This window comes from Leptosomus discolor, chromosome 5, assembly GCF_034619465.1.
Source record: "Leptosomus discolor isolate bLepDis1 chromosome 5, bLepDis1.hap2, whole genome shotgun sequence".
NCBI classification, from domain to species: Eukaryota; Metazoa; Chordata; class Aves; order Leptosomiformes; family Leptosomidae; genus Leptosomus; species Leptosomus discolor.
Window position 1 is genome coordinate 75,576,088 of NC_141395.1, and position 16,506 is coordinate 75,592,593.

Genomic DNA, 16,506 nt, shown 5'->3' on the forward strand with positions numbered 1-16,506 from the left:
CCGTGTCTCCTTTCAGACCTTTGACACAAACACACTGGTACAAATCCTTGTAGACCTTCTTTCAAGACCCACTTTTCCTATCTTTTATTCAGGAAGATGCAAACACCTTTGTATCCCATTTAATTCCCTCAGCTAGAAGAAGGCACAGAAATGTGTCATCCATCATACTCCTTCAGCAGCTGGATTGAATGAGTTGCTTGGAGTCTGGCTTCATCATAGTGCTTTGCCTTCTCATTAAAATAAATCACAGAAAGTGTCGTCATTGCGTGCTCTGGGCTTAAAAAGAAGTCCTCAGATAGTTATTCATATTTTAAGGGAAAGGCACAAAGGATAAATTCTGAATGGTACATGGAGAGAGTATAGAGAACAAGCTTCACAATGGGAGCGAGAAGACACTTTCACTGCACCTACTCTTGAAAATTCAAATTCTGGGGTGTGTTAAAGAGTGCCTGAGATTTTACATAGGTTTGGTTATGTTGCCTTAGTGAAATACTTCATGATCATTCACATGTATGCAGCTGTCATTTGGGATTGGTTACTCTGTGTGTGTGTGTGTGTCCATGTGCCTTTTCCCCCTATTTGGAAACAGACTAATGAAATACAGTCTCTGGAAATCATGTTGCTAAATTTTGAGGATTCAACAGTTATTTATATATGCTGCTGGGGAGATACACATGTATATACTGACAAATATCCATACATACATATGTGGAATATAGGTGTATATATGTACCAGGAGTATTCAAAGGCATCACAGGACAAGATTCGTTACTTTCTCCCACTCCTGTAGGTGCTAAGGAGAGTACCCTACAATCTTACATGCAGATCTCAATGGCTTTCCTGTTTTCCTCAAGCTCTGGATACTCTCTCCTCAACTTTGCTCCCACGTCCAGGGCAGCTGTCACGAGTGTGTGCAGACTCTGCCTGCCTCTGGGACAGGTCACCCTGATGCCACAGAGACATTATTCAGTATCATACAAAGCAGTTAATTCCTGGGGAAGACCCTGAGCATTGCAGCTCTGCCTAGTGACTCAGAGGCACATGTGTCCCTTACATCACTAGATGGCACTATTAACTTAAAATCATGGCACACTTTCCCAAGAGCCTCCCTGCAAGCCTCAGACACAGAGAAGAAATAGCAGAGGGTCTCTGCAGAGAAGAAAGGGGAGCAGAGTAGAGGCCGTTGGCAAAATAATCTACATTTTTAATTTTTCCAGGTTCTTGAACAGTTAGACGTCCGAAGAAGGTCCAGGCCTGTTAAAACCACAACAGAAAAAAGCCCCAGGCTAATTTGGCTCTGATTTGGTCTAGTTGCATCTTGAGTCCTAGGTGGGCTGGCTCCATTCTCAGCTCATGCCCCCAAGCCGGTGGAGTGTTTGCGCCTGCGGCAGGAGGATAAACACAACATAAGTTGTCTCATTAAATTGTTATTGTCCTTAAAGCCTGGAAGCCTGTGGGATCAGCCCTGGGTCCTTTTCTTTGTAGTAATGAAAAAGAAAAATATGCTTGTTAGGAAAATCATAGTTAATTAAATTATGTTCTGAAAGAAGCAGCAGTTTCCTGTCCTTAGTGAGCTGATATTATCTGCCTCTTATGATCACTTAGTGGGAGAAATTACATGCTGGTTGTTGCAGGATCCTTGCCAGTTTGGGTCAAAAAGAAAGGGATGCATCTATTTGTTCGTGTAATTATATGTGCTGCTGCTCTCCCTCTGGTTGACTGTGCTTTCCCTCTGCCTTTGTAAGCCAGATCTGTGTGCACATGCAGTCTTTCCATTCCCACTCTGCTGTGTTGGACTGGTGCTGGAGTCAGTGTAACTGTGAAATGGGTGTGAGAGTCCTCTCCTAGCTCCTGGTGTAGTAGTTTCTCAGCACTGAGGAGCATGGGGCCAAGATGACCTGCTCCAGACACATATAAGTCAGCAGCAGACTGCTGGGAGTAACAGAAAACACTACTTTCCTGAGGGAGTCCAGAAAAGGAAGACTGGGTGCTGGTAACTCTTTATAATGGTGCTGGTGACGGTAATGTAAGTTTGACATATTCACTGCTCTCTTCCAGACAGACACCAGTATCAGAGATCTTCTCTTTTCCTGTCACTCCACAAACCAGTAAAATTCTGCCAGAAATTATGGGTGAACTAATATATTGCACTGCTCTAAATACTCCTGGTACTCTCTGAAGTCTTAGAAATGATTCAATTGGTGTATATTCCTAGGGAGGGCAGAGCAAAGGTGAAATCACCCCTCCACCACACACATGACATTGTCCTGAATAGAGTGTAGCAAAAACCAAGTGCTGAGAAGGCAGTTGAAAACACAATTCTTTCAAAGATTTGGGAGTTTAGCTCCGGTTTCCCAGACACTTCCACCTCTTCTGAGGATTCATGTATTTTGGGAAGTCAATGTACAAACCCCCCTAACAAACTGCAAGGAAGGCTCAATTCCCCCCTTTCCATCTCTAGCAGATCCAGCATACCAGTAATGCCAGAGCCCTGCTATGCCTTCTCATGGAAAGACCTTTACCATGTGGTTAAGACTCACCTTGTGAAAGAGAGAATAGAAATTCAATTACTATGTAAATATTTGAAGACAAAGGGCAAGAATTTCAATGAAACAACTGAGTTGCCCATGTTCTCCTCTCCTCTCCCCCTCTCTTCCCTTCAGGATGCTTCATTGCCTGATGATTAAAACTTAATCTTAGCAGATTAAAGATGAGATATTGAAATATATTTGGTCCTTCTTCATCCAAACTACAATAAAGTCTCAGTGAAGAACACTGTGTGGCAATGAATTTCTTATGGGGGGAATATAAAAGGTATTATACAAAGGGTTTTATTTGCTGGTTTGGTTGGTTGGTTGTTTTTTTTTTCCCTCAAAGAAAGCTCTTTGATTCTGACATGCTGGAGGTTTTGTGTGTTTTCTGTTGAATGCTGCAGACCAACCAGAGAAAATTGTGAGGAAGTGAATGTGGGAGGGAATAAATAATAAAAAATCAGGAAGGTTTAATAAAATGTGAAAACATTGGCATGGTAAAGCACTAGCTCAATAAAGAATGGACAATGCATGATTGATGATGAGTGTTATGTTGGTAAGCACTAATTTTGAGATCTCACTGTGAGGGAAAAACACTTTTCTTACAAGATACCAGGTGTCGAGGGGGAGTGGGTTTTCAAGAGGTGTGTTTAAGAAAAGATTTAAGCATAGGAAAATGTATTTTTTTTTTGTTCTTTTATGGTTTTCTCTGTCCCTTGTACACACAGAGAGACACATACACAAAGCTGTGGTGAAAACAAAAAAATATGTGTTATCTCCTATTTCTAATTCCTTGACAGATTTTCCCCACTTCTTTTTCTGCTGTTGCAGCCAAAGTCTTCTGACAATTCTGTATTGATGTGACACCTGCCAGGAGAGGGGAGACAGGGAACAAATCCTGCTTTTCCCTTCCACACATCTAATGTCAGTTGTTGCTTTAGGAGTGTGCAGCTGCTGCTCATGTGGCAGGACAAATCAGCCTTTTTTACCTTCCTCCCTGAGAAGTCGTCACCCTCATCAAAGCCGCAATGCTTGCTTTTAAGATTAGGCTGACTTTTGGGTATGTTTTTCTGCAAATTGGGTCAGGTCAAGGGTGGTGACTTTCAAGAAGAAAGACTGCGCTGCAGAAGCTGGAATGCATTAACACCCTGGGTCAGTCATTAGCCCTGAACATTTTCTTGAACTGTCAATTCTATCTTAGGAGGGTGAATTACATTTCACTTTTGAGGTTGATTGAAGACTGATTTAATAAAGCAGCTACATCTGTGAATGGACCAGTTTATTTTCTCACAGTCTTCACAGAAAGACTTTGGGGGGAAAAAAGCAAAAAAGGAAAAAAAAAATAGTTACATGTCCAGATTCCCATGCCAGTCCTGCAGCATCTTTCAGCAGAACCCTAGTTAGGAATCTCTCCATTTAGGTTTGTGTGTAATTACTTTGCCACAGATATCACTAAACATACAATAACTACATGTCTGTTTCTTTCTATAGAAACTCAGCTGATAGCTTACAACAGGGTTTGCAGGTAGAATAGACAATGAAGTTCATCCCTGTACATCTAGGATGGAGGGAGTGAAAGGAGGGAGGGAAGGAGAGAAGGAAGAGAGGGAAGGGGATGGGGAGAGGAAGAGAGGAGGAAAGACTGATTTGTTTACTAGAGTATAATTTTCTGTACACTAGTTTAAATACCAGAGTAGTGATCTTGTTTCTGGGAAATGATTATTTAAGTTAGATCTGGTACTTACGCAAGGGTGACAGCCTGGTTTTCCTCTGGCACAAGAACAAGATAGAAAGCAGCTGTGTGACAGCTGTTAATCCTCTACTGGAAGGCATCCTGATGTTATGGTGACAGGGCTGGCATAGACCCTGTGGAAAAGAGAATGGAATAGCCCTAGAGAAAGTGTGCCCAGAGGATGCAGTGCAGCAACAGTGGAGGTTTCTCACCATGCTTAAGCTAGTAGCCAAGCTTTTATTTCCACCCACAACACTAAAATCTGCTGGAGCAATAAGTAAGAGTTCAATGTGGTCTGGTTTTTATGTTAAAAGAAGGCACCAGAGCCACTTTTTCAGAGTCAGTAAGCTTAATGTTCTAGGAGTGAAGTTCACTGAGCCATGTAAATAAATGCTTAACTTTTCTGTTTCTTGTCATGTAGGGGAATGCATGAACTAGGCATCAGAAGCCTAAAATTGCTCTACAGTGAGGGAGCTAAGTCAGCCAATAGGAAGTACTGATGGCAGCATGCAAGAAAGCCGTCTCCTGTGTATACAAGTTATCTTTAACTTAAAATTAACTGGAAATTCCTTGTGGGGAGATCTGTCCAGGGATGCCTAATCCAATCTGGGTTCCAGAGCTGGGAACAGCCCAGGGATGCTGAGCCAAGATGGTGGCAGTTCTGGGACAAGTGTGACAAAGCAGGGCCAGGCACAAAGTAGTTGGGATAGGATCAGTCTTGAACTGTGGCTGGACTTTCCACTCCAAGTAGACATCTGGTACCTAATTCTCCTTCACAGCAGGCATCCTACAGGGATGATGTAAAGCCTTCTGGGGATGTTACGGCTGTTTGCTAGACCAGTCTGTCAGTGCAAAGTACTGACGTGTGATATTCAAGTCATAGACACACACAAAACTCTCACCACAAGGCACCAGCGCTCCCACATTTCCTCAGAGGGAACCACGGCACAGACTGTACTTCAGAACAGGTTTTGGAAACCTAGTTAAACCTCAGTCTGCATGAAAGAGAGAAGACCCAAAGCCAAGCTAACCTGCCTTTAGTCATATTTTAACATTATCTTATGTTATTATTGATTAACAGGAAAAGAAGGCCCAGCATTGTCCTCCCATTCCAGGAGCTCTTCTGACAAGATTAATCAAAGCCCACTTCCATAGCATGGTGGAGGGCAGATGAGGAGGTGGAAAGGGAAGGATAGGGAGAGAAAAGGAAAGTGAAATGAAGCCACATTGCAAAGTGTAGTTTTTACCTTCAGGACAGGCAACATCCAGAATTACCTTGAAAAACCCTTGTATGTAAATTATTCAAATTGTATCAGATGGGTTTTGTTCGTTTGACTGGGGGGTATTTAAGAACAGAAGTGATTGAATAGATTTCTTCCTATTTCTAAATGAAATGAGTGTTTATACTTTGAGAGTTTTGTGGGGGTTTTTGTTTTTTGTTTTTTGTTTTTTTTTAATATCGTGAAATGTCTAATGTGAGATCAGGGGATTATTATTGCAGCGAACAGATGTACTGGTTTTATTCACCAACCAGGAGCGTCCCAGATTGTCTTGTCAATGACCTCAATCCTCATTTGCTGTGATTCAGCTGGGAAAGGAGCATGATTCCATCTCTGCGCTTGCCAGAAATGTCCTGAATTCCACCAGTCCCCTGGGACCAATCCAAAATCTGACTTGCTGCACTTGGTCTGTTGGACAACCCTACCATCCCGTATTTTCCTAACTGACATTTCAAATTTCATTATATTGCCACAGCTTCTCTAACACACTTGTAATCCCTGTCCAACTTGGTTCTTAACTCTTCTGATATCCTGCTTCAGCATCTTGCTAAGATTACCAAGATTTCCAACAGTGTTGGAAAACAGAGCAGGTTTCCACACACTTTGCCTATGATGCATACTGGGAAAAACAGTGAGATGCTTCTGGGTTTATGAATATTATATTGATTAGCTTAAGAGAAGCAGAGTCACAAAACAGTGTAACTGTGACTTAGATACCCTGTAATGGCTCTCAGATAACACAGTTTATGGTTCACCACCAAAACTAGTAACTGGTGATTATTTTTCACCTACCCACAGAATAATGAATATGATGTGCAGGAGTTTGGGAATGGAGCAGCAGCACCTCAGTGAATATGTACAGATTTCCCTTGATTTGGAGGCATGTCTGAGCCATCAGCTAGATCAGGACTGACAGATGCTGATGTGTATCCTATGGACTAATGCCACATCGGGGGGAATCTAATACTTGGACAAAGCTGAAAGAAAATGAACACCTGAAAACAGCAGAACGAAAGCGATGGCAGATTTAATAAGAGATGATGTGGTAGGATCATTGAAGGCAGGTGCCAGCAGCCCTTTGACCAATGCATCCAAGTCATACCTTCAAATAAGCAATACCAACAGAACCATGAAAGGCAAAGAGACCTCAAAGGCCAGAAGAGGACTAGATCAAGTGATCAATCCATTTGGGTTAAAGATAGGGTTAAAAATTGGAGAATAGCTTTGTTAAAGGCACCATTTTAGAGGATGGTGCCCATGTCAGAGGCACAGAAGACATTCACACGCCAGCAAGATGGCCTGAAATCCAGCACATTTGATAGGTGAATTAAGGCAGTGGCATTAACAAAGAACCTGACTTACAGAGTCATGCACGCACCAAAAGAGGCTGTGCATTAGAGCATTGCTCTAAGTCTAATGTTCATGGAGGATTTTAAGGTCAGACTTGAATCCTTGGGGCCCCAGTTAAGTTGCTGACTCTTCTTAACCAGCGTTGCTGAGAGGTTTTTGGAGGCAGAGAGAAGTCCCTGGCTTGGCTTCAGCCTTCCTCCTTGTCCTCCTCCCCATTTCCTTGTTCCAGGATCATCTCTGACTAAGGATTGATACTGGAGCTCAGAAAGGGAAGAAGGCTCAAGGAGAATCCCTCTCTTCTTGTTTTTAGTTTCTGGCCTCAGGCATGGGCTGTGCTGCTGGCAGACCTAGACAAGGACAGTTTTGTCACACACTACAATATACTCTCTCTCTCTTTTATTGCTGCAACAGAGATATTTTCTATGTCTAAACTTCAGGGTCTCATTGAGACTTCAAGGTCACAAGAGAAAATCAGCTGTAGCTGAGTGTTAGGACTCGTCCACCATAACTACAGATGTGCTTCAGAGAGAAATTCCTCACCCTCAAAATCCAGGAGCTAAGGATATAACTTAGGCACTTTTACAACTCGATAACATTCCTATTGAATGGTCTCTTGACGAGTGCTTTGCTCTATATGTCATTTGGGCTTTGCAGGACCACGGTTTTTGGCCATTGGAGTTGTTTAATCCTTTCCAATGAATAGAAAATATTTAGGTGGGATCAAGACCATCACCAAAGATCTGAAATGTCATTCTGGCCTTATAATTCTGGCCCAAACATTCCCTGTTGGATTCATGAATGGGTAGAGAGCAAGAAGTTCCTCGGTAAATACAAAATCAACAGGTGTTGCAGGAGGACAGGGAGAAGTGCAAGGTCATTATTCAGGAGGCAGAAACCAGCATATATGTCAGTAACATGCACGACTCCCTCATGTTGCCCTTATAGTCTCCCCAGGATGGTAAGCTCTTTGCTTAGAGCGTTGTGAATGAGAACATTTCTCAAAAGGATTTTTAAAGCTTTTCCAAAGTAGAAGCTTGATTTTGTCTTGTCACTGAGTTTTTGGTGTTTGTTAAGGACCGCTCCATGCCTGGCTACAGTGACAGATTCTGCTACAGACACCTACTTCAACCAATATTAAAAAATATGAATTCCTTTTAACACTTGTTAGCTATGTCAGGGCAAGATGCCATGCAGATACGGATGAAAAAGAGGTGATCCAACAAAATACATGTTCCTCTCATGTTACATAAAGCTCTCCTACCACACCAGGAGTGCTAATGGAAGGAGCTACATTCACTATGGCCACCTGGGAAATCCTTTTAATCAGGCATCAGTTTATATAGAAATCCTGAAATAAGCTATTGTTTACACAGAACAGATTTGTTCTTGTAGAGGGTAAATTGCTACTTGTGATTTTTTTTTCTCCAGCAAAACCCATCTGATACTACTTAAATCACTAAAATATCACTTCACCATCAATTTCTCCTGTGAAGCAAGCTGAATCTGGGAGAAAGACTCAGGACTGTAGAGTGGAAATCACATCACCCTCTCCAAGGAGTGTTAGTGTAATTTCCTGCCTTGAAATCCAGGAAAGAGGAAAGTTAAATTGATTACAGCAAATGACAGCAACTTCCATGGAAACAGCAAAACAAAAACAAAACAGAAAAAAACAAGCGTGATGCTACATGAATGATCATCTCCTCTATGACTCTGGTACTCCACCCTGCTCTCAATTTGGAAGTCAGTGCTGTCTTAGGATATGGCTGACAGCTCAGTGACCATTTCAGGTCCTATAGCTGGCATCCAGTGCCCTCTATACTTGCCCCAGGCTCTGGCCCTGTGCAGATGGAAGACTCTTCAGAAAGGTCACCAGACAACCCTGCAGGGAATCAGTTTATAATGCTGCAACCATCCACACTATGGGCTGCATCCCCTGAGATGGTGTGCAATGGTAAATTGTAACCTCCCTAAATTACAAAACACTTTGTTGTAATTGAGAGAGCTATCTGGTTTTGAACTAGGAAAGAGGAAGGCAACCTGATTGTTCTCCAAATCGTAAGCTCTTTGGGGCAGAAACAAGAGAGAGTTGGGAGTTCTTATAGGTAACCTGCTAAAGGAAGCCAGGGGAAGAGATGTTTTGGTACTAATATAAGGATTTAACAGTTGCTTGTTTTCATTTTAGAGGTAAAAAGAACTAAATGAGCCAATATAAAATACATTTTTCCGGAAGCCTGAACAAGAAGAAACTGATCTGCATCCTCATTCACTTTGTTAGCAAAGTGGTGCTTCTCAGCATGTTCAGAAGATGCCTCATCTCCTCCAAAGGAAGCTCTTGTCTGCCAGTGGAGCATCATAGCTTCCTCAGATCTCATTTTTCTGCTCTGGTGTTTTCCCTCTAGCCAAAGGCAGATGTGAGTTTAATTTGGATTGTGCAATTTCATGGTATGCATGCTACAGTTTTTTTTGCCATTTTCTGCAGCTACACTACTATATCACAAGGTCCAGAATATTGTTAAGATTTAGAAATGGCTTATAAAATAAATTTGTTTTCTTTTCATTGTGGTAGGTATGCAATTGTAGCAAATTGCTAGCATAGTGGGTTTGGTGGGTGTGAATGGAAGAATCATGCCCTTCAGTGAAATAATTTGAGATGGCAGAAGTGAGTCCGCATTGCGAGGTCTGCATCTCAGATGGCACCAACAGGGAATAAAATGCTCAGTGACTTATTTTGATGATGACAGGCTTTTACCACACAAATAGACTGCTGTGAAAAAAGCCTAGTGGGGCAACAACTTTTGTATGTATGAATCTGCACTGAGAAATATATTTTGGTATCTCCAAAACTCCTTGTAAGGATGTTCACAAAACTGCATTTTTGAGACAGTCAACTGACTGATAATGAGTATTTAAAACGCACCAATAGCCCTTCTCCACTGCTTCAATTTGTGTCTACCCATGGCCTTCCAGATAAGAGATACTTACCATCTAAGACTAAAAAATGCAGACAAAAAGCCTCTCTTGAAAACAGGTATCTGTGCTTGTCCTTCAAGACCTCCCAAGCGCAATGTTGCAAACCTAGGTAAAAGGAGCGTGGAGTCCAGTGCTTCCAAGAGCTTTTTCATTATAAATATTTTTTGTTTTTTCTCAGCTTCCTCATCTTTTTAATGGAACTAGATCAAGACCATATGATAGAGACAACTTCTGATTTGTTTTGCTTGTTTTTAGATTGTTCATTTGCTTCATTTTTGAAGCAGTCTGGATTTGAAAGCAAAGCTTTGAACAAACCTGACCCAGGTGTTCATTCCCCACTTTCAAGTCGTTTTGATCTGTATGACTAGCCCCAACAAGAATAGTTGTCCAAAATGCAGCAATGCTGAGCAGTCCAGGCTGTTCTCAGAGAAATAACAGAGATAAATTACCTTCCTTTTGTATTTCAGGTTCCCTGAAAAAAAATCTCAGCCTATGGGAAAGATACTTTGAACATCATATACCCATGAGGATCTTTTGCTCTTGTTTGTTTTCTCTGTTCATTAATGCTCAAAATTAGCTCTATTAAGCAATAAAGTCACATACCCAGTAGATGGTGCTGTTAGTTTCAACTTTTCCCTCCATCACACCTGCTGTTTTTAGAAAGAAGTGGGTCAAAAAAAAGAGAACTAAATTGCAACAGTTTTGGGCTGTGTGCAAGTCCTTTGGAGTCAGGGACAAAGGGACCAGTTTGTACAGAGCAGATTTGCACAGATGCTTTGGGTTCCCCTGGCTGAAGCTGGGACCACTCCATGCATCTAATAATAACCCCCTCTGATTGTCACTTCTGCCTCTGAGCTGTTTAGCTGGACAAACACGTAATTTCGAAGGTAATTTCTGCACTCCTGAATGTATAGACATCTGGCATTTCCCAGGTACAGAACCTACAATACAGCCGGCTGTTGGCTGGACTCCAGTGGGATTAATTCTGCACTTAGTATCACTTTCTTCTATGTGTGGCTGCCTTATATGAAAAGGACAGTCATTACAGAGTGTGCTTAAGAAGAAATGAGCAATTCACTGTTCCGTCCCTGACCACTCCACACCCCTCCCACCCCCAAACAAACAAACAACAAAAATCCTGTCTCAAATGCCTTTCTTTTCTCAGGAGTTTTTGCAGAACACTGCCAATGCATAGCTCCGAGAAGGAAAATTGGTGAGTTAGAGCAAACATTGAAAATACACAAAAGCAGATCGAGCAGGAATATCTTTGGCAGCTGCACGGAGGTAGAGTGGGCTCCATGACAGCTGTTTTTAAAAGCACTGTATTTAACAACAAACAACAAAATGATCAGAAATAAATGGACATCAGTTCTCAGCTTTTTTCACAGGAGAAATTCCTTTCCTTTATACTTTCAAAATCTTTTCTTTTCTTTTCCTTTTTTTTTTTTTTTAACCACATTCACCAGAAATGAAGAAACATCATGCTCTAGTAATGCAGCTTTAAAAAAAAAAAACTCAAGCAAACTTAACTCCAGTGGCTTGTGAGATGCAGAGTTAATAAAGCCTGGTTTCTATGTACTTGTGTTTCTCATCTGATCAACCATTAAACTATAAAGCATTTCTTCTCATATATCTCAGTCTCTTAAGGTAGGGGTTGATGGTGAAATGCAGGCTGCCATGTTTGATTGCAGAAGTTAGCAAATGAAAGCTTTTAGAAACAAAGTTATGAACATTTGAACTGCCTTCTCTACTCGGATTGCTGGTTTTGTGAAACTTGTAGGAAGGTAATTATCTTTGTGATCTCTACTTCAGCATCAGGTTTGCCTGACTGCAGACAAGAAAAGTTTTGCTTTTGATCTGCAGAACGCAACGAGTTGAACATGCCCAAAAATGAGCAAAGCTACCTCCGGAGAAGGGAATTCCCAAATCTAGTCACAGAGTGGAGTGAGATGCTCTTACGCTACTGAAGAGGAAAAAAGCACTGAAGATCAGAGCAGGGACATGGGCTACTCAAGTGACTGAGCCCTGGCAATATTTCTTAATCTAAGCAAATCCTTGTCAGTGCTATTCCTGAGGTAATATTGCTTTTTGACATTTCTAGACTGAGAGGCTTAGAAAAACCCTTTCTAGAATGTTTTGTAAATGTTATTGAGGTAATGATATGAGAGGTCACATCCCTCCTTTATTTTTTTTTTCTTCAGCCTTTTCACCCAACAGCCTTGCCCATGCAAAAGTAACGCTGTCTTATACAACATATTCTAAAATTCTGCTTCTCCTACACACTTCACTTGTATTTTATGGTGACCAAGTAGATATATGAACTCTGACCAAACCTTTCTTTCCATAGAGGCATTTAGAAATTTTTGTATTTTATACCCATCTGCCAATAAGATCTGCAGGACACAGTCATATATGAATCCTCTGCCCCTTCAACCAATTTAGATGCCTGCAGCCATTACTTTTAATGTTATTGTTAAGATAAGACTGAAGCCGCACATACCCTTTACACTGGGGCTGTATGAGCTTTGGTACTACACCTAAAAATCTCTGTTTAAACCACACACAGGTTTGAAGTGAAATGTTCAAGAAAGCTGGGGAAATTTTCACCATCTTCATGCTCATTTGGTACTTGTAAGTGAAATCTTTCCTTTCCTAATACCACATCTTACTCTGTGGTCCTCCTGATGAGAGTCGGAATTTAAGCACTTACGCATAATTCTCCCTCCATGCAGTTTCAATCAAGCTGCTTTCGGTAAATCCTTAGAGGATTCTTAAATTTAACTCAATCTGCATCCACTGTGTAAAATCTCTTCCCTCAGCAGCTGCTGCAGTAATGGACCCTCTTCAGGGACACCTTGAGACAACAGCAACCTCAGAACTGTGAGGCTGGTTTAAACGATCTGTTTTGATCTCCTGACTAGCTCTGTGATGGCCAGGATGGAAATGTCAGTATTCCCAGTCTAATTCCATAGAGAGAAATCACTGCAGCCCCAGAGATGGGACTAGACGTCTTTGCAACTGCTTTCCCAATTGCTGTCAGTGGCAATTGTCCTGGTAGTGAAATCTGGCCCTGTCCAGGGAATTTTCACACACAGACATACTCACAGGCACACAAATATATACCAGAAAATATAGAAGAAAAAAAACTATATATTAAATAATATAACTTCTTCAAATTAATATAGGTACATTTAGAGGCACTGGGAATAGGGAAATATTCACTATAACTGCTTTTCACTACAGATTCATTTCAGGAAGATGAGGAGATTGAAATAAACTACTCTTGTAAAGTGGCTATTCACTGGGAGTAAAAGAGCTAATTTTGTAGTACAAGTAGCTGTCTCATCACTACACTTTGTCTTTTGTGTATTTATTTATTTGTTTTGTGAATATGGCAAATACAGTGAAAACTCCTTAAAAAATCCCATGGTTGTTTTTTCATTTTCTGTAGAATAAGCATGTAGGTTCTATGTTTAGTAGATATATGACACCGTTCTGGGAGAAATTAAAAACTATAAAGACAAAGCAAATAGCCATTATCTGTACTGCTTCGAATCAGCAAGGAACAAAATATTTCAGTGTTCCTTACTCTGATGATGAAAATACAGGTTTGGAGTAAGTTCTGTGGCTGCCAATTCAAACTTCATTTCATGAGGGCAGATGTTCATATGGCATCCAAAGACAGGTACATGAAATGTGTGGGCAGCTCAGAATTTCTCACACTTCTTCAATTACAGTAAGCAATCTGGTGGTAAAGCTTTCAAATACCCATGGCCACTTTTAAGGTAATCTTGACAACAGAGAGAGTGAACGTTAATTCAGGAAACTGCATGTTTAAAACTAAATATTTGCTGTTGTCTTTAACATGATGGACTTAAAACCAACTAGCTCATTTTCTCCTTTCACAGTATATGTGAATAATTCACAGGGACTAAATTCACTTCATAAACTCTTAATTGTTGTGCAGATTTAGTATTTATTGCTATTGCTGAAGTATAGACATTCATGTACTGGTAGAGATACTTAAACACAGAAAAATGAAATAATGATACAAAGTTGCACAAAGGAAATGAGCAGCATTAGGTTCAAGGTTTTGTTACTGTGTGATGTTATTGCATGCAATGTGTGGAGCCAGGGCAACACCATGTCCCACGCCCTGTGCACTCCTTGGGAAGATCAGACAGTTGCAACTCAATAACTGGGGAGCTTCTCTTTTAGATTTGTACCTTCTCCTGTTCCCAATGGGAACAAGCCACTCCCAAGATAATTCCCACAAGTGTTTTGCATCAAGGTATGGGCATCCTCAGCCTGAGTGTAAAACTTGTCAGACATATCTGGGATGTTTAGGTGCTTTTCTCCCACTTTCACGAAGATTGAGCTGGAATTTTAAAGTTTAAATCCTGTTCATAAACTGAATTTGATCCTATAATCACTTGATATCTCACTTCTTTCCCAAAAGGGTAAATGTGCATTCCTGGAGGAACCAAACCAGTGGCTAGAGCATTCCTCAATGGCCCTGTGCTGCTCTGTAGGAGATCCTTTACACAGGGCTCCATCAAGCCTGAATGGTATTTCAGTGGCACAAACTGATGCAGGTTTTTATCCAGAAACTCAATTGCTGGTTGAATCTAAACTGGAGCCAGCAGTTAAAATATTTTAATTGGAGACTGTACAGTTCCTTTCACTGCAACAGCATCTTACTGACATTAAGTGTGTGGTTTAATTTTTTGCTTGACTGAGGCGGATCCAGGCCTGAATAAAATCATCGTTCTTTGGGTGCATACTAGTATTTCAAGGAATTCCAGCTTTGGAATTGTACTTATACTTTATCAGTCATGTGAAAAATTTTTGGATGACCATGGTTAGAATAGGTGGATATCCTTTCTTTGGAACAGGTCAGGTAAATCCTTATTTAAAAGAGTAACTTTCTGTAACTGCTTGGCTGATGTAAGAAGGTTTTGAACTTGGGACGAACATGAGGGTCGGGATACTCATGCTACTTAGCTTCGGGAACTCTACAAAGTCGTCTCAGCCTTAAAGTTGTCTGAGCCTCAGGAGCCCTGGATGTATGTGTGGCTTTTCGTAAACTGGGTGCTCTGAGTCATGCAGTGGAGTGTCCATCAATTATATAAGGAGTCTAAGCCCCAACATTTCTGAGGCATTAATTTAATCTACAACAGATTGAACTTGTATTGCTGCATTTCTTTGAAATTCTTTTATTTCCTTGAAAAGTTAGGCAGCCACTTCAGAGAGAGGAATGACACCACCTTTGCACCTTGAAACTAATAACAACCATACGCTCTTTCCAAATGAGCAGAGATATAGTGCCCTCAAAGCTCCACCTTCATTTCCCCTCTTTAGACATGAAGAACAGATGCCTTACTATTAGCCACTGTGACTTCTGTAGTATTCAGGCATGCAGCTCTCAGTGAGGAGGAATCAAGAGCTGAAACATCCAGAGACAGAATATGACCCTTAAGTACTGGGGACAACTTGGTGCCAATATTAATTTACTGTTGAGACTGACGAGCTGATAATACAGAAAATTGTGTGCTCAGTTTTCACAGTGAGACTGCAATTTGCTGATGCTTTCTGGAGAGAGTTCTTACTGTTTGGAGATATTTAAACAATTACTCAGTGTGAGGCACAGCTCTGCTACCATACTGCATCAGTAATTATTTATTCCAATTGTGCTTGAGTGGGGACGGAGGGACTGATACACTATACACTAACAGGCAATATTTACTCCCCTATTGGTGCTGAAAAATTGCATGAAAGGAAGCTGAGAAAGCAAATTGCCACCTCTTGTGCTTGCTATTTCAGGATGTGGTTACAGTTAGAGACTGATCAGCAGATCAACTCCTTCAAGAAAAACCCCTTTGTTGATTTGGCTAGGAAACAAAATTTCATTCTGGTTTCATCTTTGGACAAATTTAAAAAACACAAAGCAAAACTCAACAAAAGCCAGCACATGTTGATTCTCATTCGTTTTTAATTGTATACCTTGTCAACATTTCTAGAAATAACATGGCGTTGGAGTGAGTTCCTACAGGTTATAAGTTTAACCATGGAAGTGGTCTTTACATTTTTGTTCAGATCTGCATCCTCTTGAGTTGCATGATGTTATGCCAGGATAACACAAGGTTATCCCACTCAAGAAATCAGTAGATCTTTGGACTACTAAATTCAGATCTATATGGTGGAATTTGGTCATATCTCAAGAATCTCACAGGATCATATGTATCAGAGGAGATATTACTTACGAAGTCAAAGGGGCACTGCAAAAGGAGGGAGGCCAAGGACATGACCCAGTCCTTACTGATAGCCCTTGGATGACCAAATAGAAGAACACAGTTGTGATCACAAAGATGAAGCAAAGCGGATGTGCCTGTATTTTCATATACAGTCTATTCCTTTGCTTAGTACAATGTGAAGACTGTTTTGTACAGGGCCCTCTTTCATGCAAGCCCTACGTGCAAAGGGGTTACTTTTGGGGAGCATTTTGATACTTCCAAATACAGGTTTGTAACATCTCTTTTTGTTGTCAGCTAGCATTTAGACTGCTTTCTTGTATATAAAATATTTGCCGTGCAGCTGCAACAAAATCAATTTGTAAACTGTGTTTTCTGTTAAGATAAATAAA